A 25,420-nucleotide genomic window follows, 5' to 3' on the forward strand; every position below is an offset into this window, starting at 1 on the left:
TAAATACATTTGAGACATTTTTATAATAGAATTTTGACAAGCTTATTTTTAGTATTCATGAAAGAAAATATGTATCTACTTTAGAAAAGTCAATGTAGCAGTATAACCAAGAAATTGTACTTATGGATAAAATTGTTTTTTTAGCTAGTTTTATATTAACTATAAGTTTCTTATATGTGATTACCTCTTTTTTGATTCATTCCACAAATTAATATATTAAGTGCCAGAAAATAGTCTAAGTTTTGGCAACATATCAGTGAACAAAACATGTACCTTTCATTATAAAATTTATAATTTTATGGAGGAGGATATCAGAAAAAATGTATATCATAACCCAACAGACATTGGAGGAATTTTTACAAGGTGAAAAATAAGTTATTTTCAACACAAAAGTCAAGAAAAATCTACCCAGAGAGCTAGCTTCTAGAGCAGGAATCTGAATAGGACTCTATAGAGGCACAGAACTTGTCGAATCTAAAGTGTAAAAACAATACTACCATTAAAAAAGCCAAAGTTAAATCTATAAAGCAACAAGAAAATGTAATAGTATATTCAAAATATACTGTGAAATTTAAATTACGTCATCATTATAGGATATTTCTGAGTATATGGGTATAAAGTTTCAGTAGAAATGTTATAGGCCAGTTGAGAGTAGGAGGATTAAAGTACTGAAGGAGCTAGGCCTGATGGCACGTACCTGTAGTCCCAGTTGCTCAAGAGACTGAGGCAGGAGAGTCACTTGATCCCAAGAGTTTGAGAGCTGCCTGAATAACAAAATAAGGCCCCATTACAAAAAAAAGAAAAAGAAAATATTATTTCCAACCAAGAATACTGTACTGTTCCCAGCAAAATTGTTCTTCTGAAATCAAGGGAAGAGCCAAACTTTCCTAGAAAAACAAAAGCTGAGAGAGTGCATCATCATTGACCTATTCTACAAGAAATGCTAATGAGAGTGCTCCAAATTGAAAGAAAAAGACTCTAATGTGTACTGTGAAAACACATAAAAGTATAAAAATTATAAGTAAAAATATGTAGTCAAATTCAGAATACTCAGCAAAATGGTAGTGACTAAATCACTTATATATTTGATTTGAAGGTTAAAGTACAAAGTATTTACAATAATCAAAATTACAATAATTTAACAAGGAAATGTAATATAAAATTATGTAAATTTTTAAATAAAAATTCAAAACATAAATGGTTGTGGGATTAAAGTGCAGATTTATTTTGGGGGATAATCATCAAACTTAAGCTTTTATCAGCATAACTTGTTATAACTATAAGGTGCTTTTCAAATGCCACATGACAACCACAAAACAAAAAATTATACTAGAAGTACTCTTGTAAAAAAAGCAAGGAGCCAAACATACTATGAGAGGAAATTACTTATATACAAAGCAAGATAGGAAGCAAAGAAGAAAGAAATCTAATAAACAGCTATAAAAATTGACATAGGGCACTACTAAGACCTCATCAGTAGTTCCCTTGAATGTCAATGGAGCAAATTCTTCAATTAAAAGACAGAATGGCTTAATGGATAAAAAGCAAGACCTGATATATTGCCTACAAGACATCCTCTCCATCTGTAAGGACATCTGTGGACTAAAAGTGAATTTATGGCATATGACATTTCAAGAAAATGGCAAACCAAAGAGCATTGGTAGATATGCTTAAATAAAAATAGTTTAAGTCAAAATTTATAAAGAGGTAAATAAAGTCAAATAAGAAAGAGATCAATTTAACAAAAGGATATGACAAACAAATGTTTATTTACTCAACAATGGAACACCTGGGCGATCCAAGATGGCGGACTAGAGGGTGACTGCACCTCCTGTCGCTCCAGAACCGAGGATTCAAGAAGGGGAGGCACTGAGAGACTCGGACTAAAAGAGAGCCATGGGGTGAGTCTCCCCCACTGGGTGAAGCTCGGCCTGGGTGGCAGACCCGGACAGGGGAGGCTTTTCAGAGCAGGGCAAGGCAGCTAGAGTCTTCCCCAGGTAGCCCTGCTCCCTCTGGCGGCGGGCTCCTTCCGCACGGCCAGCATCTCGGAGCAGGCCGCCCAGTGAGAGCCTTTCCGCACAGAACCAACTCCAAGTCCTGGAGCCAGCAGGGAAAACCGGCCCGCAGGCAGCTTCAGGGACCAGAACAGGGCAGCCAGGGACTACCCCAAGCAGTCCTGCTCCCTCTGGCGCAGGTTCCCTTCACGGCCAGCTTCTCGGATCAGACCAACCAGTGGGAGCCTTTCTGCACAGAGCCAGCTCCAAGCCCTGGAACCAGTAGCGGGCTAAGGGCAGCTGTCTTCAGAAGCACTGCATTGTCAAGTTTCTCCAAGACTTCAGGCTACTGAAGGATGGGAGATGATATACTGGAAATCTACAGGGATACTATAAGCCAATAGAGGAAATCTGCAATATCTCAGAGTCCCACTGATATCTGACCAATATGAGAAAACAAGGGAAGAAAATGTCCCAAACAAACCTAGATACTATATCAATAAAACCCAATGAGAGCACAGAGAAGAAATGTCAGAAAGGGAATTCAGAATGTACATAATTAAAACAATCAGGGAAGCAAACAAGGAGATGAAAGACCAAATGCAGGCAATGAAGGAAGAGATGAAAGAGCAAATGCAGGCATTAAATGATCGCACCAATCAACAGTTAAAAGAGCAAATAGGGGAAGCAAAAGATCATTTCAATAAAGAGTTAGAGATACTGAAAAATAAAAACAAACAGAAGTCCTTGAAATGAAGGAAACAATAAACAAAGTTAAAAACTCCAGAGAAAACATAACCAATAGGATAGAACACCTAGAAGCCAGAACCTCACATATCGAAAACAAAATATTTAATCTTTAAAACAAAGTTGACCAAACAGAGAAGATGGTAAGAAATCATGAACAGAATATACAAGAATTATGGGATATCATGAAAAGGCCAAATTTAAGAATTATTGGAATTGAGGAAGGCTTAGAGAAACAAACCAAAGGAATGAACAAAATATTCAATGAAATAATATCAGAAAATTTCCCAAATCTGAAGAATGAAATGGAAAACCAAGTACAAGAGGCTTATAGGACTCCAAATATACAAAATTACAACAGACCCACAACAAGGCACATTATTATAAAAATACCTAACATAAAAAATAAAGACAGATTTTTAAAAGCCACGAGAGAAAAGAATCAAATTACATTCAGGGGGAAACCAATAAGAATATCTGCAGATTTTTCAATTCAGACCCTAAAGGCAAGAAGGGCCTGGAAAAACATTTACCAAGCCCTGAAAGAAAACGGATACCAACCAAGAATCTTATACCCAGCAAAACTTACTTTCAGATTTGATGATGAAATAAGATCCTTCCATGAAAACAAAAGCTAAAGGAATTTACAAAAAGAAAGCCAGCATTACAGAACATTCTCAGCAAAATATTCCATGAGGAAGAGATGAAAAAGAACGATGTGAATCAGCAATGGGAGGAACTGGTCTAAAGGAACAGCCAAATAAAGGAGAAACCAAATCATGTCAAAAAACAAAAATGAGTCAAATGACTGGGAATACAAATCATATCACAATAATCACCCTGACTGTTAATGGCCTGAACTCATTAATCATCAATCAAAAGAAATAGACTGGCAGATTGGATTAAAAAGAAAAATCCAACAATATGCTGCCTGCAAGAGACTCATCTCATAGAAAGAGATATCCATAGACTAAAGGTGAAAGGATGGAAAAAAAACATACCATGCACATGGACACAGCAAAAAGCTGGAGTATTCATCCTCACTTCAAATAATGTGGACTTCAAGCCACAACTAGTCAGAAGGGTTAAAGGACATTACATACTGCTTAAGGGAACCATAAATCAGCAAGACATAACAATCATAAATATCTATGCCCTGAACATTGGATCATCCATGTACGTCAAACAAATCCTTCTTAATACCAGAAATCAAATAGACCACAACACAATAATACTAGGTGATTTTAACACACCTCTCTCACCACTGGATAGATCCTCCAAACAAAAATTGAATAAAGAAACCATAGATCTCAATAACACAATCAACAATTTAGACTTAACAGACATATATAGAATATACCATCAAACAAAGAATGAACACACTTTCTTCTCAGCAGCACATGGATCCTTCTCTAAAATAGACCGTATTTTATGCCACAACACTACTGTTAGCAAATACAAGAAGACAAAGATAATACCTTGTATTCTATCAGATCATAATGGATTGAAATTAGAAATAAATGACAGAATAAAAAGCACAAATTTCTCCAATACCTGGAGATTAAATAATACACTATTATATGATAAATGCATAATAACAGAAGACATCAGGAGGGAAATAAAAAAGTTCTTAGAAGTAAACAAGAACAAAGACACATCATATCAAAATCCCTGGGACACTATGAAAGCAGTACTTAGAGGAAGATTTATTTCATGGGGCACATTCAACAAAAGAAGTAGAAATCAAAAAATAAAGACTTAACACAACAGCTCAAAGCCCTAGAAAAAGAAGAGCAGACCAACACCAAAATTTGTAGAAGACAAGAAATAGTTAAAATCAGAGCTGAAATCAACAAAATTGAAATAAAAGAAACAATCGAAAAAAAAAATTAACAAAATAAAGAGTTGGTTCTTTGAAAAAATAAGCAAAATTGATAAACCCTTAGCCACACTAACAAAGAGAAAGAGGTAGAAAACTCAAATTACTAAAATTCAGAATGAACAAGGAAACATCACAACAGACACGAGTGAAATACAAAACATAATTAGAAGCTATTTTGAAAATCTGTACTCCAAAAACAGAAAACCTCGAAGACATCAACAAGTTTCTAGAGACATATGAATTACCTAAACTGAACGAAGAGGATATACACAACTTAAATAAATCAATTTCAAGCAATGAAATAGAAGAGGTCATCAAAAGCCTACCAACAAAGAAAAGTCCGGGACCAGATAGGTTCTCAGTCAAGTTCTATAAAACCTTTAAAGAAGAGCACATTCCAATACTCCTCAAAGTATTCCATGAAATAGAAGAGGAGGGAATCCTCCCAAACTCATTCAATGAAGCCAGTATCACCCTGATACCTAAACCAGACAGAGACACATCGAGGAAAGAAAATTTCAGACCAATACCCTTAATGAACATCGACGCAAAAATTCTCAACAAAATTTTAGCAAATTGCTACAAAAATATATTTAAAAGATAGTGCACCACGATCAAGTGGGTCTTATCCCAGGATGCAAGGTTGGTTCAACATCTGGAAATCAATAAATGTCATTCACCATATCAACAGATTAAAGTTAAGAGTCATATGATTATTTCAATAGATGCAGAAAAAGTATTTGATAAAATACAGCATCCCTTCATGCTCAAAACACTAGAAAAAATAGGGGTAGTGGGAACATTCCTTAACATTGTAAAGGCCATTTACTCTAAGCCCATGGCCAATATTATTCTAAATGGTAAAAACTGAAAGCATTCCCCCTAAAAACTGGAACAAGGCAGGGATGCCCTCTTTCACCACTTCTATTCAACATTGTCCTTGAATCTCTAGCCTGAGCAATTAGACAAACCAAAGAAATTAAAGGGATATGAATTGGAAAATAAGAACTCAAACCATCCCTGTTCACTGATGACATGATTATATATTTAGAGGAACCTGGAAATTCCACCAGAAAACTTTTAGAACTCATAAGTGAATTTAGTAAAGTAGCAGGTTACAAGATCAATGCTCAAAAATCCAATGCATTTTTATACATAAGTGATGAATCTTCAGAAAGAGAAGTTAGGAAAATTACCCCATTCACAATAGCATCGAAAAAAATAAAATACTTGGGAATCAATCTCACAAAAGAGGTGAAAGACCTCTACAATGAGAACTACAGAACACTAAAGAAAGAAATTCAAGAAAACCTTAGAAGATGGAAAGATATCCCATGTTCTTAGATAGGCAGAATTAATACTGTCAAAATGGGCATACTACCTAAAGTGCTATACAGATTCAATGCAATTCCAATTAGAATCCCAATGATGTACCTTACAGTAATAGAGCAAGCAATTATGAAATTCATCTGGAAGAATAAAAAACCCAGAATAGCTAAAGCAATCCTTGGCAGAAAGAGTGAAGCAGGGGGTATCACAATACCAGATCTTCAACTCTACTACAAAGCAATAGTAACAAAACGGCATGGTATTTTTACCAAAATAGAAAGGTGGATCAATGGTACAGAATAGAGGACATGGACACAAATCCAAATAAATAAAATTTTCTCATACTAGACAAAGGGGCCAAAATATGCAATGGAGAAAAGATAGCCTCTTCAACAAATGGAGCTGGGAAAACTGGAAATCCATATGCAACAGAATGAAATTAAAACCCTATCTCTCACCCTGCACAAAACTCAACTCAAAATGGATCAAGGACCTCTAAATCAGACCAGAGACCCTGCATCTTACAGAAGAAAAAGTAGATCCAAATCTTCAACTTGTTGGCTTAGGATCAGACTTCCTTAACAGGACTCCCATAGCACAAGAAATAAAAGCAAGAATCAACAACTGGGATAGATTCAAACTAAAAAGCTTTCTGTCAGCAAAGGAAACTATCAGTAATGTGAAGAGAGAGCCTACAGAGTGGGAGAATATCTTTGCCACTCATACTTCAGATAGAGCGCTAATATCCAGTATATATAAAGAACTCAAGAAACTCTACATCAAGAATGCAAATAATCCAATCGACAAATGGGCTAAGGAAATGAACAGACACTTCACAGAAGAAGATGTACAAGCAATCAACAGATATATGAAAAAAAGTTCAACATCTCTAGTAATAAGAGAAATGCAAATCAAAACTACCCTAAGATTCCATCTCATCCCAATTAGAATGGCAATTATCAAGAACACAAGCAACAACAGGTGTTGGCGAGGATGTGGGGAAAAAGGTACACTCATACATTGCTGGTGGGGTTGCAAATTAGTGCAGCCACTGTGGAAAGCAGTATGGAGATTCCTCAGAAAACTTGGAATGGAACCACCATTTGACCCAGCTATCCCACTCCTTGGCCTATACCCAAAGGACTTAAAATCAGCATATTACAGAGATACAGCCACATCAATGTTCATTGCTGCTCAATTCACCATAGCCAGATTGTGGAACCAACCTAGATGTCCTTCAATTGATGAATGGATAAAGAAACTGTGGCATATATATACAATGGAATATTACTCCGCCATGAAGAATGATAAAATTATGGCATTTGCAGGCAAATGGATGAAATTGGAGAATATCATGCTAAGTGAAATAAGCCATTCTCAAAAAACTATAGGACGAATGATCTCCCTGATAAGCAGATGAGGACATATAATGGGGGGTGTGAGGGGTTAGCATTAGGGTTAGGGTTAGGTTTAGGGTTAGGGTTAAGGAGGGTGGCAAGAATGGAGGAAGGAAGGACTGTATAGAGGGAAAAGAGGGGTGGGAGTGGTTGGGGGGGAAAAATAACAGAACGAATCAAACAACATTGCCCTATGTAAATTTATGATTACACAAATGGTATGCCTTGACTCCATGTAGAAACAGAGAAACAACATGTATCCCATTTGTTTACAATAAAAAAAAAAATGGAACACCCAAATAGATCTGTAGAGAAGTGTACTATGATTTTATAATATTAGGGAACTTCAATGACCCATTTTTACCAATGAACAGGTCATTTAGACAGAAAATCAGTAAAGAAATATCACAGTAATACTGGATGTAATAAAAATTTACATAATATTCTATTCATTAGCAGTGGAATAAATATTCTTTTCAACTGCACATGAGACATTCTTCAGGAAATATCACATGTTAAATATAAAGCAACTCTTAGCAAATTTTAAAAGATTGAAATCACATCAGTTATGGTATCAAATCTTTTTTTTTTAAATCACAATGCTGAAAAACTAGAAACCTATAACAGGAGAATCTTCACAAATTATGAATACATTGAAATTTTAAAAAATTCATAAGACAAACAAAAATAGAAGCACAATATACTTAAACTTATGGGATGTAGCAAAAGTACTTCTAAGAAGGAAGCTTATTATAATAGATGCCAAAACCAGAAAATAAAGATGTCCAATAATCATCCTAACATTGTACCTCAAGAAACTAGAGAAACAAGAAAAATTTCAACTCACTTTTAGTAGAAGGAGGAAAATAATAATAAAGATTAGAGGAGAAATAAAGGAAAAGGAGGCTAGAAAAAGAATAAAAAGATCAAATAAACAGATTGTTTTTGAAATATAAACAAAATAAATAAACAAATAAATAGGTAGAATATTTAAGAAGCAATAAATAAAATCATAGATGAGCAAAGAGATATTCAATCACAAAAACCAATGGTCATATGAAACTGTTATAAATAGCTGTACACCAAGAAATTGGAAAACCAAGAAGGAATGGAAAAAATTCCTGGACACATACAATCTACTAAAATTCAATCATGAGAGACAAAATCTGAAACAGAGCGATAATGAACAACAAGAGTGAATCAGTAATAAAATGTCTCCTGTCAAGAGAACCCTGGTATCTGAGAGTTACATGGCTAAATTCTACCAAAGATCTGAAGAACTCAAAACATTTCTTCACAAATTACTTAAAAACAGTTGAAGAGAAAGAATATGTTCGGACTCATTCTATGAAGTAAGCATTACTCTAATATCAAAGCCAAGCAAGAATATAGCAAAAAATGAAAACTATGAGTCACATTTCTATTGAATGTGATGCAAAAAATCCTCAAAAATTACCAGCAAATAGGGCTGAGAATATAGCTCAGTTGATAGAGAGCCTGCCTCGCATGCACCAGGACCTGGGTTCAATCCCCAGCACCACAAAAAAAAAAAAAATAATAAATAAATAAATAAATTACCAGCAAACAGAATTCACCAGTACATTAAAAGTATTACGTGTAATTCATCAAGTGTGATTCCTCTCAGGGATACAAAGATGGCTCAATAAATGTGGCACAACTCATTAACGAAAGGGCAAAAACCATATGATATTTCAACAGATATAAGCAAATTGTATAAAAAATTCGGCATCATTTCATGATAAAAAAAAATCCCAACAAACCGTCACAGAAAAAAAATATCTCAACACAAGAAATGTCATGTACAAAAACCCATAGCTAACATCATATTGAATGGGGACATGGTGAAAGCTTTTCCCGTAAGATCTGAAATAAGGTAAGGATGTTCACTTTCAACCTTGTATTCAACATAGTACTGGAAATCCTTGTCAGAGAAATTAGGCAAGGAATTAAAAATAGAAGAAGCATATGATCCAGCAGTCCCAGTACTGAGTAAATAACCAGATGACATTAAAGCAGCATGTTAAAGAAACCTCTGCCCTATCAGGTGTGAAGCAACACTATCCACAATAACCAAATATGAACTCAACTCTGTTCATCAGTGGATGAATGGGAAAGGAAAATGTGGCATAAAGACCTGATGGGATACTATTTAGCCATAAAATAAGAAAATTCTGTCACTTTCAACACAGTGAATGAATTAGAGGACATTATTTTCGGTGAAATAAACCATGTACAAAAAGAAAATATTGCGTGATCTCACTCTTACACAGAACCTAAAAACACTAATTCCATAGAAGTAGATAATAGTTTAGTGGTTGCCAGAGGTTGGACTGGTTAAAGGGAGGAAGAGATGGAGGGATATTGGTTAAAGGATATTTATTTACATTTATTAGAAGAAATAAATTCTGTATATCTACTACACAGAATGGTAAGTATAGTTAAAGATGGAATATTTTATTCTTGAAGAATGCAAAAAGTAGATATTAAGTTCTCACCACAAACTTATAACTATGTAAAATAAGGAACTTGTTATTCAGTTAAATCATTCTACAATGTTTAAATATTTAAAACATATTGTTCACAAAAATACCTAGGATATTATATGCCAATTTACAAATATAAAATAACAAAATAAAAATAACTTTAAATATAATATATACATATATTTATGAAATCAAACTTACAAATGTAATCCCTCCATTTTCATGTAACTTTAGGTAGATGATACATTGAGAGAATGAAGCAAAAGGTAGACCACCCATAGGTAGATAGGATAATAGCATCAGGGAAGGGAAAGAGGGAATGGGACCAGGCCATCCTAGAAAGAGACATCAGGCCTGGGGCACATCCTGTCACTGTCCCTAACAGCTTCAACCACAATGACTCTTCCTTATTTATCCTTTTACCCCTACTCCCATCCCTAGAATAGTCAACCACATAATTTTCTCTAGAGTACCTCTTGTACCAACACTCTCACCCCAACCCTTATGTTAATAAAGGCTCGAAAACTACTCTCCCAAGATTTGTTGAAGAAGACAAAATAGAATTGATTGGTCCCTTTTTAAATCCTATATCCCATCAATCACCTATAGAGACAGATCAAGCCCATGAAAACCCTTAGACAACAGACACCCATGAACATCTCTCTTGGGACCGCGCCCTCTTTGGAAGCTCTACTTTCTTTTTATTACTCTAATAGATCCTGTTACTTTGCTCTTACCCTTGTGTCCATGGATTCCATTCTTTGAATTTGTGGTATAGAACCCACCTAGCACCCACACTTCATGTTATAGTATCACACATGCAACAATAGCAACAATTACCAATAATATTTATTGAATAGTTATTATGAGCTAGAAAAACCTAAGCAATTCTCACAGAAAGTTCATGAGGTTGTCACATGCATTATCCCTCTTATCAGAAGAGGAAACAAAATGACAAAATTTTTTTCAAAATCACCAGTTTAGGAGTGATGGAGTAGTGATTTCAACAAGGTCTGTTTGGTATCAAAATCTGTGTGTTCAATTCCCAGGTTCTACTGCTTTGGGTTTGGGCATCTGAATGCATATGAGAGGTTTTAATTTTAACTAAATACTTCTCTAATTATTTTTTTAATTAATAAATTCAAACATTAAATTGGTCATGTGAAAAAAATCTTAGTAGATTTGGCTGCAATATAATAATTAACTGGTTCACTGATTTTAAATATGCGTAAGGGTTGAAATAACTCAAGTGTTAGTTCATTCAATCTAATACAAAACTTCACAGAAGAAATCCTTGAGATTCTAATTTTTAAAGTTGGGGGCAGTTTGAAAGTTACGTGTATTGCTCTGTTAGTAAATAATATACATGTATGGTTGATCTGGTTACCAGATCCTGGACATTTTGTAGATATTGAAAACATTATGGAATAGAGGTTAAATAACCAATTAAATATTTATTTGGAAGAATAGGTATCTCATAATAATTATAACAGTGTCATAATAGCACTAAATAAAAATGACTTCTATAAACTAAGTTGACACTTATGCTAGTAGATTTCATGTTGGCTTGCAGTTTTTCAATTATGAATGATGACTTTAATAAGAAGGCAGTATGTATTAATGTCCAAACTGAAATACTGAAAGTTTCAATAAAATTGTCAACTTCTCCTAACTACTTAACCTAGAATCAGACTTTAAATTCATATCTAGTTATTAATAGTAAAACTTGTAGAATGAATCCATGTCTAGAGATGCAGCATTATTATATAAACAAATATTTATGTTATACCTATCTTTCCAGTGCAAAGACTTCCATGCAGAATGTCAAGGGCAACTTAGCTATTTGAAAGTTATAAAAATAACCTTAAGGAAACTAGAAATTATATAAATGTTGTAATGATTAGATATCAGATATTGAGCTAAGACTCAAAATATCAGTATGACTAGGGGAGTATGGAATATCCTTGATATGTACTAGAAAAATCATAGAAAAGTACTCATCCAGTTGTATAAATATAGTTTAAAGTAGCTAATATATACTAACTGACTTTGGTAGTTGATGTAACTTCCTTTCACAAATGTTAGAAAGGTTTCACTGTTTTGTTAGAAATGTGTTAGAGTAAACCAATAGCATAGTGATACTCCGCAGGAATATTCACATGAATTTGGTTTGTTTTTTGTTAAGTTCCCACTTGTGCTTAACTTTAGAAGGAAGTTAGGATAATGTGTATTTTCCTTTAAGTGTATAACTTTATGCCCCCTCTACCTATTCAGCTCTAGATTCTGTCTCTGCAATAGAAATAAATGTATCTGGTAAACAGATATGTGATGTATCACTTACTGGGTATTGAATAACATTAATAGGTTTCATTTCTAGAAAGCACCATCGGTCCCTAGTTTCATGGGTCTGACTTCACCATCAGTCAATTTATCAAATGACTGAATTAAACATACTGAAAATCCATGACAGTAGAGGCATGGAATGTAGGGAAACAGATAGGGATGATGATTTCTTAATGCCTGGGTTTAAATCTAGTGCATTGTATTTCCAAATGATATTTCTTTCTACTACTGAAGACACTAAACATAAACAAAAATTTTTACTGTTCATGTGTCTACTGCATAAAAATTAATATATTTCATGTATCTTATTACTATATACCAGTACACTTTCGGCATATTCTAATAGAATTTCTCATTGAATAAAAGGATGCTAAAGTGCTGGGCATCATGCACTTATGTATCCTTGTTGAAAGTGAAGCTGAGGAGGTGAGGAACAGAGATATACTAAAGATACTGCACATTTATAAGAAAGGAATGAGAAACAGCCTCCTCTCTATAGTATTTTTCTTTCTATGCTTTTGTATCAGGGAAATTTAAAACACACACACACACACACACACACACACACACACACAGCACACACCCTACATGTGTCCACTGGTGACTGTGGGATGGGAATACAATTACAAGTTCCCTCACAGCAGTGAGCTCTCCAACCCAGCTGTGCCTTCAGCGACATGAGCCAGCTTGATTATGCTAAAGCACCCCTGGATCCAGTCCTCTTTTGTTTCATTCCTCCCAGGGTCTTAAAGCTTAAACATTTGACATGCTTGGTCAGTTTTCTTTCTAATTTCACCCAAGCTGACTGTGCAGTCAGTTTTATGTGTAGGTGTTGCCTGTAGGTGCAAGTAGCTTCTTCAGTATTTTTTCCTTTCAAACATATGAACACAGGCTATGTTCCAGATTGGAGCAAATCTGTTATGGTAAAAAGTTAAACCATATCATAAGAAAGATAATATCAAACCAAACTGATTTAGATCAATACCTTCGTAGACATAAGCTGACTTTGAAACTACAAGCTTCTGACTTCAACAATATTTAGGATGAAGATCCTTAGGAAGGTGACAAAACTTCATTGTATGGGTTACATTAAATTTAATTATGACGTTTTAAAATCATATGATGAGGGAACAATTCAGGCTTTTTCAGACCTTAATTTCCCTTAAGTCAAGATTAAAGAATATGTATATTTTAAATTGAGGAAAGAAAAACAAAACTTCTGCTTAACAATAAACTTGGTTCCAAATCAGAATTTAAAGCATCATCTCCCAAACCATTTTCCCACTGGGGAGCCCTTGAACTCTTAGTGAAAATACAGCAAAGCATATTGTAAATGTGTATATATATCTATAAATGTATATATGGAGAGAAAGAGAGAGAAAGATTTTTATCCAGGATACTTTTTGGTCATCTCAATTTCTTTGTGGATTTATTCAGCATTAAAAACAAACAAACAAACAAACTATACCAAAGGGGAGACGTGATTTTGGGGGTAGCATTTCAAATATTTCAGAGATGAGGAAATTTTGGTGGCAATTTAGAGTTTTAGATTATGTGGCCTGTGTATATAGGTAAAAATTCACAAGTAAATACAGTGAAAAAAATGTGTAATGGAAGAAAATGTTAGTACCTCCTTTCTGCACCAGTTCTTCATCTTTTGCCAGAGGTACACATAGAAAATGATAATCACATGTGTAAAAAACTCTTATGTACTTACCTGGAAAATGACTGTACCTCCACTCTTTTCTCTTTCTTTCAAGGAAGCGTATTGAGTGTGAGTGAGAGTGATATTGGTGGGGTGTGATGGTGTCCAGGTTCTTGGTATTGGCATCAGATCTGCTATTTTGCCGCCGCTCCATTATTCTGCTCCCCACACCACTTTACAATCCAGATCATTAGCCTGTGACTTCCTAGCCAGTAATTGGTCCAGATTGTTAGCCCACGAACCACCTCGCCAACCATTGGTCGATTGTTATTAGCCTGCAAAATTCCACTGCTTAAGAATAGCTCCCCCGCCCTTTGCTCTCTCTCTTCTCCTGGCTTTCACTCTCTCTCTCTTGCACACACTCTCTTTCTCACCCTGCAGGGAGACACTCTGTCTGTCCACTTAATAAACTCTCTTACGTGAGTTCCTGCATCCAGAGTGGTTTCTGGGTTCTTACACTTGGTGTCCCAAAGAATTGAGCAAGACATACAGAGTAATAGGCAGAGTATAAACGTATTGAGAGTGGGGCTGTGGATATAGCTCAGCTCATAGAGGGCTTGCTTGTCAAGCACAAGGCCCTGAGTTCAATCCCCAGCACCGCAAAAAAGAAAAAAAAATGTATTGGAAGTGAAAATATCCCTCTGTAAAGTAGAGCAGAATAGGCCAGCAAAGAGAGAGAGAGAGACAGAGAGAGACAGACACCCAGTCCATGGTTCCATGTCTGAAGAAAATGTTTTCAGTGCTGATGTCTTATATGCAGAGCTGTGTGTACTTCATTCCTCTTCCCATTGACCTAATTGATGACCGTCTTCCATTTGTTCCCATTGATTACTTTATTTTTACCTAATTAGAATACAGAACCTGTGGTAGGAGTTGCCATGGCAATAAGTCCTCAGTGGCAGTTGTTGTCATAGTAATGGAATTTACCATAAATAGGGACATGATGACTCATCTCCTCGTTTTTTTGTACTCCACCATCTTGATGTCCCTAATGCCCTACCTAAGAGGGTATCATGGTTTGTATATGATTTGGGATGGTTCATAGAGGATTCTGTATAATGTGGGCTGAAGAGGACAAAGCTAAAGAGATTAACAGAAATGTTAATTAGAAAAACAATTGGAAAGCGACCTCAAGGTCATTTTGGAAAAATTGGAGACCCTCCCTCTCATCACAAGGCCAGAGGCATAGAGGTGCAAATTTGTTTCAAAATTGAGCCCTTGGGTGCTCTCTGGGTTCAGTGTCCAGGACCCCTTTGGGATTTCGACTTTCTGACTGTATTAGTCAGAGTTCTCTAGAGGAACAAAATTAATAGAGTATGAATATGTATGATTATAAAAGGGGATTTATTAGATTGGCTTACATTATGAGAATCTGGATAGTCCCAAATTGGCTATCTTCAGGCTGGAGAGCTGGAAAAACCAGTAGCTTCTCAGTCCAAGAATCTAGAGCTACAGAATAAAAGAGACCATTGATTTATCCCCAGTCCGAAACTGGAAATTCCCTGGAGATTCAATATTCAGGGATTATGTCATAGGACTAAAGAAGCTGAAGTTTGATGTTCTTGTGAGGCCTGGAGACAAAAGACAGTCAGTGTAGGTAGTGAGTGATTGGATGAGAAGGATGGGGCCTGATTCAGGAAGAAATAAAATGATAATACCTTCAGGACATATCCCCCTCCTCCACCTGTTGCCAAGGTAACCTGCCTCCGGAAATTTTTCCTCCCTACAGGGAGTTGCCTCTTGGGCCTGCTTCCTTCCTGCCTGCATCGCTCTACCTTTGGCCCACCTTTTGGCCACTAATCACATACACAGGATGCAGGGAGGAAAGAGTATGAGAACAAAGGAAATCTAAAAAGTAGAAAAGAGCCTGGACACCCCCACTTCCTCAGACACCCAGCTCTGGGGCCCTTTCTCTGTGGAGAAGTCTATCTCTGTTCTATTCTTTAAATAAAACTTTCTTTCTCTGTTTGCCTCGGCGTTTTGGGGGCGCTCCATCTTCACAGCTGGGAAAATGGAACTCAGCCCCGATTCTCACCAGTGGCATCACTTGGGTGGTGACACCAACAATCTATGCATCTGCTCAGGAGGAATGGAGCGTCCATCCAGCAATCTATGCATCTGCTCAGGAAGAATGGAGCTTCCGTCCACTTCAGTTTCCTTCATCTTCTGCCCTTTTTTTCTAGACTTGTACAGGGCAGTGGGTCTCCCCTGCCAAGTTGCTGTGCTACATGTCAGGTACTCTCTGGAAACACCTCATGGACACACCCAGAAATCTCGTCATTCTACGCATCTCTAAACACAATCAAGTGGACAATTCAGATTAAACATCCCAAAGGCCAAGTGTCCCAGGGCCTCTGCAGCTATGATTTAAGCAGGCTGCACATTCTGCAGCAGACCTTCATGGAGTGCATATGTCGGTTCTACAGGTTTTCAAATTGCAAGAGTTATGGGTCATAATGGCTTTCTCAAAATTACAACAGAAAGAACTTGCCACAGGGTTAGACTGCCTGTAGGAAGTCCTGATTGGGCTCTGGTTCATAGAACTGTGGGACTAGAACTGAAATGAGGACACCAGTGAAGAAGATGGAACTGGAGAATATCATGCTAAATGAAATAAGCCAGTTCCAAAAATACAAAGGTGGAATGTTCTCTCTGATATGTGGATGCTAACACACAGCAAGGGAAGGTAGAGGGGAAGAAAAAAAGTTCATTGAGTTAGACAAAGGGGAATGAAGGGAAGAGACTGGGGATCTGAATGGGAAAGACAGTGGAATGAGTCAGACATAAGTTTCTTGTGCTCATACATGAATATATGACCAGTGTAACTCTATATCATGTCAACCACACGAATGGGATCAAAATTGTAATGGGTTGTGCCCCTTGCATGTATAATATGTCAAAGTACACCCTACTGTCATGCATATCTAAAAACAAACAAACAGAAAAAAAAAAAAAAAAAACAACTGCATGTCATGTCAGCCAATGAGAGGACCCATAGGCCGGCAAATCCATAGCATTAGTGCAAAAACGTTCCCTTTGCTTGCACATGAGGAAAGTCAATTACTTGAGAGCCAAGGCAGTGGTAGAATAAGAACTTCATTACAATAATTTAGCTGATTGGACCATCTTAGCTAACAACCACAAGTGAAGAGTTTATATGGAAATTTAAGGAAGTCAATTAATGAGTGCTAGAATACTCATTAATCCTGCTGTGGTACATTACTTTGACAAACATTCTGATGTTCTCTGAAGGACACCAGATGATCCGGGTTCTTAAGCTAAGAAAAGATTAGGTGGTTACTGATGTTTTGTTTGTTTCTTTAGGTGCAGCTTTTCTTTTGAATTTAGAATGCCACGTAAAAATGGGGGGGGGGGAGCAAATTTGCAAAGGACAAGTTTAACCTTTTAGGTAGCTTCAGTAGGGGAAGGACTGCCTTGGACCTTGTGGGCCCATCTCTTTAGCAATAAGGACAAGATGCTGGACTTGGAGTTTTTAGGATTCAGTGTCTTCCCTGCTGGGTTTGGTTTTGCTTTTTCAATCTTGGTTTGGGCCTTGCTTTATTACTTTCTACTTCCCCATTTTCCCTTTGGAACTCAGATTATTTATCATATCCCTGTTCCATCACTGCATTTTGGAAGTGTGCTATTAATTTATTTCTTAATTTTACGGGGACTCACAACTGAAATACTTTGCTGTGTATTAGAGGAGACTTTTGACTGAACTTTTAGATGATGCTGGAACTTTTAAGACAGACTCTTGGGGATGGAATGAATGCATTTTGTACTCTGAGACAGATGTGACCTTTGGGAGGTCAACAGTGGAATGCTATGGTTTGGATGTAATTTGAATGTCTCCCAAGAGTTTGTGTTGGAAGCTTGGTATCCAAAGTAGCGGTAGAAGATGGTGTGGAACCTTTAAGCGGCGGGGCCTAGCAGGAGGTCTTTATGTGTCCACTGACTGAAGATTCTTTTGTTCTGTTTGGATAGAAATAACGAATAGGCCTAGTGAAGCTTCCTAACTGTTAGCAGTTCAGAACTTCGAATGTCCACGGCCTTTTGCTCTTACTCTTAGGCCCTCTGCGGTTCTCCTGGAAGTGGAAACTCTTCTAGCAGCCAGGAATTGCGGCTTAGGCAACTCTCTCCTGCTTCCCGCAATTCTCTGGCTGCTTTCAGTGTCACCAGCTATAGCTGCAGGCCATTTTTAGTGCCAGCAGCCTTAGTGTTCCCAGCTCTAAGTGTATGCAGCTCAGCCTGCTGTCCTTGAGATAGAGATCATGGATGGGCAAAATTAAGACCATCGGGAAGAAATTTTAGTAGACCTGTGCTATAAGACGAGGGGAAAACAATACTCAGACTTTGCCAATAAGGGTAGAAGAAAGAAGGCTGTATATATATATATATATACAGCCGGAGAGAGAGAAAAGAGGTGGGCTCACGCATGTGTAATGTTGTGTCCTGCCCTGCCAGAGAACTACGGACTTTATGCTTAGTCATTGGTAGGGGGTCTTGCTGCGGGACTGAGATATCCAGGATGTACCACTGCAGCCAAAGCAGATGTCTTCAAGCAGACATGAGATTTTTGGGTAACTGTAGCTATCAAAGACATAAGAAAGAAAGAAAGAAAGATTTTTAAAAGTACCTCTTGAGGAGCATGGGGCCTTCTCTTCTACCTTCGGTCTGTTGGGGACACATCCGTGGGAAGGATTGTAGGACACCTGGCAATGTGCTCTTCCTCACCCATCCACTGCTACCATGATGAGGTGCAGCCAAGGGGTCTTCACCAGAGCTGAGCCAAAGTCCAGCGCCTGCCTGCGAACCTCCAAAACCAAGAGATAAGTAACTCTATTCTTTACCAAGTTAGCCTGCATCAGGTTATTATAATTCATGATTGTAATTCAAAATGGAATAATAAAAAGGGATAATTAATTTTGTAATACACTTGAATCACATGAAATTTATTTTTAAGTAATTTATTTGAAAAGTCTGGCAATGTAAATGTTATTAGAAACTTATTTTGAATACCCCATAAAGAAGCACAACAATCATGTTGTCATACTTTACATGAGAATTGGTATCTTTGAGCAGCTATGAGGAGAACATTTAGGTCATGAAGTGTTAACATTTTCAAATATTTAAATTCTTCATCCTGAAATCATGATGAAGATTGTCTTAGTTCTTATAAATCTCTTTCAAAAACTAAGGGTAGATGTTCTTAGCTTTCTTGTGGGACCGCTAATAGAGTAGTGACTGTCACCTTTACATCATTTACACCCTCTGATTAACCAGTTAAGGACTGTCATTCTGTCAGAGCCTCAGCAGTCAACATTGACTAGGAAGCCGACATTCAGGCAACTAAAGTGGTATTTTAGAGGGATGGTTATGAGATGGATAAATTATCCCCTGTCACAGTGCATTCCAAGTAAACTCCGTACCTATCCACCACAGCAATGAAGAATTCTCCAACTAAATTCACAATGGATTTGATTGCAATGATCTGGGTATAGCTGAAACTTGAATGGAGAGTTATAAGGAATAATATTAAGTTATTTCTTAAAGAAGTCAAAGAGCATCAGAAAAATGAGGATTTTGTTTTCGATTGGCTTCTGCTAATATTGAAATGTGTGACCTGAGCAATGCCTTAACACACTTGACCTTTCATTTTCTCTTCGGTAAATGAGTGTTGGATTAGAGCAGCAGATCCCAGTCCACTGCAGGAAACACTGATTCCCTTAATGGTAAGAGACTGTTCAAGAAGAAAGGTTCACTGAGAAAATGTATTTGACAAATTCAGCAAATGAAACACATCCTCTTATGAGCCTGTATCAAAATGCATTTTAGCAATTCAAAGTACGTAAAGTGTCTTGTCATAAAACTTTACTTAACCCCATGGTTCTTGATTCTGACTGAACATGTGAAGCACCCAGGGATTTTAAAGAAATACCCAGAACCCTATTTTAGATGAAGTAAGTAAGATTCTCCAAGGAATCACAGTCTTAAGAATCAACAATTTAACCACCTAGTCTATTGTTCATGTGAGGAGAGTATTAATCTTGGAAGTTAGAATGAAGGGACTTATTTAATCAGTTGAAGGTCTTAATAGAAAAAAGATTGACTTCTCAAGAAGAGGGAATTCTGCCAGGAATTCTGACTACTTTTGGACACAGCTGCAACATCAACTCTTTCCTGGTTCTCTATCCTATATATCTGCTCTGTAGATTTCCGACCTGCCAGCCTTTACGATCTCATTGAAAAATTCTTTAAAATCTCTCTCTCTCTCTCTCTCTCTCTCTCTCTCTCTCCCTCTCTCTCCCTCTCTTTCTCTCTCTCTGGGTCTACACACAAACACAGACAGAAACACACAGTACACATACCTCTTGATTCTGTTTCTCTGGATAACCTGGATAATATACTATATTTAGGAAAGTTTTGGTTAAAATGAAAGTTCTGTGCTAACAGCAAATATTTTTTGCAAGCTCAAAGATGGATATAGTCCAAGAATTTTAATTTTAAATGAAATATTTAGTTAATTATTTTAGATAATTAATAATTGATTATTTAAGTACACTAATCATTCTTAAAAAATCTATCACCTCTTCCTTTAATTTTATTTAGCAATATACAATTACTTGTGGTTTTAAAGAAACATCTTTATTTGTGATATGCAAAAGTGAAGAAGGAATAAAGACTGAAATATATAATATTTCATCCCATGATGAACTGGGATTATGAATATGCTTTAATTTAGTTCAGGAATTCTTGACATATCATTAGTAGGAGGGTTCCTGAAGTAGTGGTGTAGGGTTCATATACTGAACCAAATCGGAAACAAAATTTGTGTATGATTATGTGCATTTTCTCAGGGAAAGTTCCCAGAGATTCACTGGAGGATCCAAGGGTCTTCAAATAAAAATAAAAAGTTAAGGCTAGAAGTCAAAGAGTATTCTAGAAATATACAACTCTCCAGATTTCATGTATTAGTAACAAGTAGTACAACTTTGTCGATGTTTTATATTAGTAATAATAGAATTTCTTTCTCGGATTCTTTTTCCCTGGCTTTATTCTTCTCTTCCTCACCCTCCCAACACTAGCAAAGAATATTTTATAGCTTACTTACTTTTTCACTAACAGTAGAAATTAAAGGTAAGTTAATCCTACCTTGGAAAGCAACCACAATTCTAACAGAACTACTTAATATTGTCATTGTTGATTAAATGCTTCTTGTTACATCTATTTTTGCTTTCTATACCATGGGTTAGCAAGATTTCTTTTTAATTGGTCAGATAGTAAATTTTAGATTTGCAGGCCTTATGATCTCTGCTGTAACTCTTATCAACTCTATCCTTGAGGTGCAAAAGTGACCACAGACAATATATAAATGAATGATGAATGAATATAGGTGTTTTTTCAGCAAATTTCATTTGCAAAGGAATGTTAGTCCATGCATGCATAGTTTGTGTTATGGGCTGGTTTAAAAATTAAGCCAAGGTGACCCCATTTTGTTCAGACTTTTCACCCCGTGTGAAATCAGCCCCCCTTTTCCTCATGAGCCCACTCACATAGAAGCTAACACCTCCACCCTCACCCACTTGCACCCTGACCACAATATCCTTGACTTGTAGGATGTAAGCTTGCCCTTCTGAACATGTACTGATGATTTCTGAGAAAATATGTTTTATGTAACTGCCACCCTTTCTCTTCCCCTTTCTTTGTAGGTTTCCAGCTTTTAAGGGGCTGTAGACCCCCATGCAGATGTGGGAGACTGCAGAACTACTCTGCTTTTTGCTTCCCTGGCCCTGGCCAGAATAAATCCTTTGTCTTTTGCTTCAAAAGGACCCGGAGTTTTTATTTGGGATATTGGACTAGTGCCTTAATATTTGCATACCACTCAAGATCTTATAAAATTATCTTTATTCCACTGAGTTGAACTGTAAAATATTTAATTGTCAATATATATGTTAGTGCATTTTGTAAACTACTCTTTTTCCCCCACATTAATTAATCAGACAATTCTGTCTTATATTTCCTATATTCATAGGTTTTCTTTAAATATCTATATAGGCCTTATTCTTAATTCTATTTGAACTTTAAAAACTTCTTTGCTACATTTTTCTCTTTAATTTTTACTTCTTTATGTTCTTTTGGTTTCATTGTGGATTTTCTGCACATTCTTTCCTAATTCATATGTGTTACATTATTTTTTCTATTTGTTGATAATTTTCATTCTTGTAATAAGATTTAAAATATTCTATGAAAGTTGATTATTTCATCTTTTTTATGATATAACTTTTTAAGCCTTAAAATTAATTCTGTGTAGAAAAATATCAGCTGTCTTAGATCATGTTTATAGATTTTCACTCTTCACATCCCTATCAGGCGAAACATACTGGTGTAAATGTGACAGTTCTTTCTCAGTTAAAATTTTATGAATTGCAATGAAGGACTAAATAAACAGACATTTCATTGGTTGTTATAAAGCACAGGACCTTGGAAATAAAGCAACTGTAGATTTTTACAATTTTAAATCACCTTTCTTACTTAAAGCTCTTCAGCCTCTAGGAATGTGAAATCAATAGAAACTTTTGCTTTGGCATGAACACAACTTTACACAATAAATCTCTTGTTTCATAATTACTGGAAGACAACAGCTGCAGAGAAATCAGAGAGCCATGCATTAAAATGCATGCTTGCTGGCATTCGGAAATGAAGCTATATATAATGAAGAACATGGACTGTGTGGAATCCAGAAATGACTAGTAGACATGTCTTGCTTGCATTTTAGCCATGGAGTAAACTATTAGTTCTTGTCATTAAAATAGTTTCCAATTCTCATTACTTTAAATCTCAACACATTGGATATTAGGTCAGTTGCCACAAATCACTTTGGAAATTATTTTGATTTCCAAATTAACTCTCTTGATGAATTTGAGAAATAACTCAGTATTTAAATTGTTTATTTGCTCTAGAGCAGTTTTTATAGTTGTTAATTTTTTTCTTTTTATTCATGGACTTCATCAAAATAAAATTTACATAAAATGAAATACACCATTTTAAGTGTACATTTTGATGTGTTTATATGTTCCACAGCAAGCACCATTGAATCCAGGTATCCATTTTTGTCATGTAAAATGTTTCCACAAACTCCTTTGCAGTAAATTCCATACTTTATACTTGCCACAGCCAGTTATTGATCTGATGGGTTTTCCTTATTCTGAAATTTCATTTCAGTGAAAATATACAGTATGCACTCAGTTTGTATATGGATATTTCATTAAAAAATACCTCTGAGCTTCATTCAAGTTGTTGCATGTGTCAGTAGATTGTGCCTTTTTATTGCTGAATGCTTTTATATTTAAATGCTTTTTTGGTGAGTGGTATATAATTGGATTTTATTTTTTAATGAAATATGATAATTTCTCCCTTTTGGTTTGAATGTTTACTCCATTCACATTTAATTTAATTATTGATATTATTTTTCATTCTATATCTTGCCCTTGCTATTTCTTTTCTATTTGTCCTATCTATCTTGTTTTGATTTTAATCTTTCCTTTCTCTTTGGGATTACTTGAAAGTCTTTATTATTTCATTTTATCTTCCCTATTGATGTTTTTGTTAAATCATTTTTTACTGTATGTTTCATTATTACAGTGTTGAAAATATATATTTTGAATTTACTACAATTTTCAAATATTGTATCATTTACATACACAGCAGTATATACATATTTTCTTTTCTTCACCTTTGTGTTACTACTTCTATTTATTGTACTTCTACATATGATAAATACCAGTGAATATATTAAATCTATTTTTGGTTGAAAATATTTTTATTTGCATATCTAATGAAATCTTCCTAGTTTGTATAACAAAATTTTCTTCATCTCAGTGAAGCTATCACTATGTACTTTCAACTTTTGTTTGTTTTTTTCTTTTGGTGCTGGAAATTGAAATGAGAGCCTTGTACACACTAAGCCCATGTTCTACCTGTCACATACCCTTACACTATGATCATATGTAATATTGGGGTTCATTTTGACACAAGTATACAGGCATGTAACACAATTTGTTCTATCCAGTCACCATTATTTCTTCTTCCCCTCTTCTCCTCCCTCTCCCTGTTCCCTTTCCTTTACTCTACTAGTTTTCTATTTATTTATAGATATTTTTTAAAATTTAGTGGTTTATAGATATGTAAAACAATAGCATTCACTGTAGTATATTCATATATGTACATAGGATAGTTTGTTCAATTTTGTTCCACTCTTCATCCATTTTTTATCCCTCCTGCCTTCCCCTCAATCTTTTCCTCTATTGATCTCTCTTCTGTTTTCATGGGAATCCCCTTTTTTCTTTTTCCTAATTTTGGTCTAGTTTTTGCATATGGAAAAAACATTCAAACCTTGGTATATTTTTATATAACATCATTTTGACAAAGATTTTCAAAGATATCTATGATGTATAGAATTCTAATAAGGCGTCTTCCCAGTAAATTAAAAATTTCCTTTTTTTGCCTCTGGCTTAACTTCTACCTATCAGTGGTCATATAAATTTATTCCCTATAGGTAATGTTCCCCTCCCCCTTTGTTATCTTTCCTTTACTGATGACTTTCAGCAGTTTGATTATGAGGTATCTTTGTGTAATGATACTGGAGTTCATTAACTTTTTTGTGTTTCATGATTGATATTTTTATTGGACAATTTTCACCTATTTCTTCCTCAAATATTTATCTGTCTCCTTCCCATCTTTAGAAGATTCAACTTATCAATATGTTGTAGGCTCCTCAATCTTATGCAGAGCTCATTGAGACTGCTAATTTTTTTCAGTCTTTTAATTTTTTCTCCTTATTTTTTTCTTTGTATAATTTCCGTTGCCATATTTTGAGGTTAGTTATGTCTTTGAGAAAAACTGATGCCCTGCAAAGTCTGTCCATGTCAGATAGACCAAGCTTATAAGGTCCATTTGAGTCTTTCTAATTTACATTTCTTTCATTTCCATGTCATGCTCTTGTTTAAATACTTAAAACAGTACTCAATTCGATAGCACATATACTATTGATACAGAGAAAATTAGCATGACCCCTGCACAAGGATGAAGCGTTCCATATTTTTAATTCCAACAATGAGAAATGAACAAAAGATTGGAGCTGAAGACCTTAGGTGCTTGATTTTTGCCCATTGACCAGATTACTAGAACTCTCTCTGCATTATCTCTGCAGCGTGGGGATTTTATTATCTTTACCTAAAGATGTCTCTTTTTGTTAATGACAAATGTGTTTTTTTAAAAAGCCAGGTTTCTCTCAATACACCATCAAAGGTTTTTAAATTGCTTCATATCTGGTCAAGTTGAGATTTTTAAGAACTTCATTTTTAATTTGTAATAAGTGTTTACAACTCATTTGTTTCAAAAAAAGTCAACAAACTGCAAGCACCTGTTAATAAAGTCTTAAATAATAATAATAATAATAATAATAATAAAATACTTAGACATTTTGATATAGCTCTTTTAAAGTCTTTGCCAATTGA

At 35.6% G+C, this 25,420-nt stretch overlaps 1 pseudogene; it reads left to right on the forward strand.

The window, feature by feature from the left end:
• The first annotated feature begins 24,922 nt into the window (after window positions 1-24,922).
• LOC124984090 (uncharacterized) lies at window positions 24,923-25,006 on the forward strand (annotated as a pseudogene).
• The last annotated feature ends 414 nt before the right edge of the window (window positions 25,007-25,420 follow it).

This window comes from Sciurus carolinensis, chromosome 4, assembly GCF_902686445.1.
Source record: "Sciurus carolinensis chromosome 4, mSciCar1.2, whole genome shotgun sequence".
Classification (NCBI taxonomy): domain Eukaryota; kingdom Metazoa; phylum Chordata; class Mammalia; order Rodentia; family Sciuridae; genus Sciurus; species Sciurus carolinensis.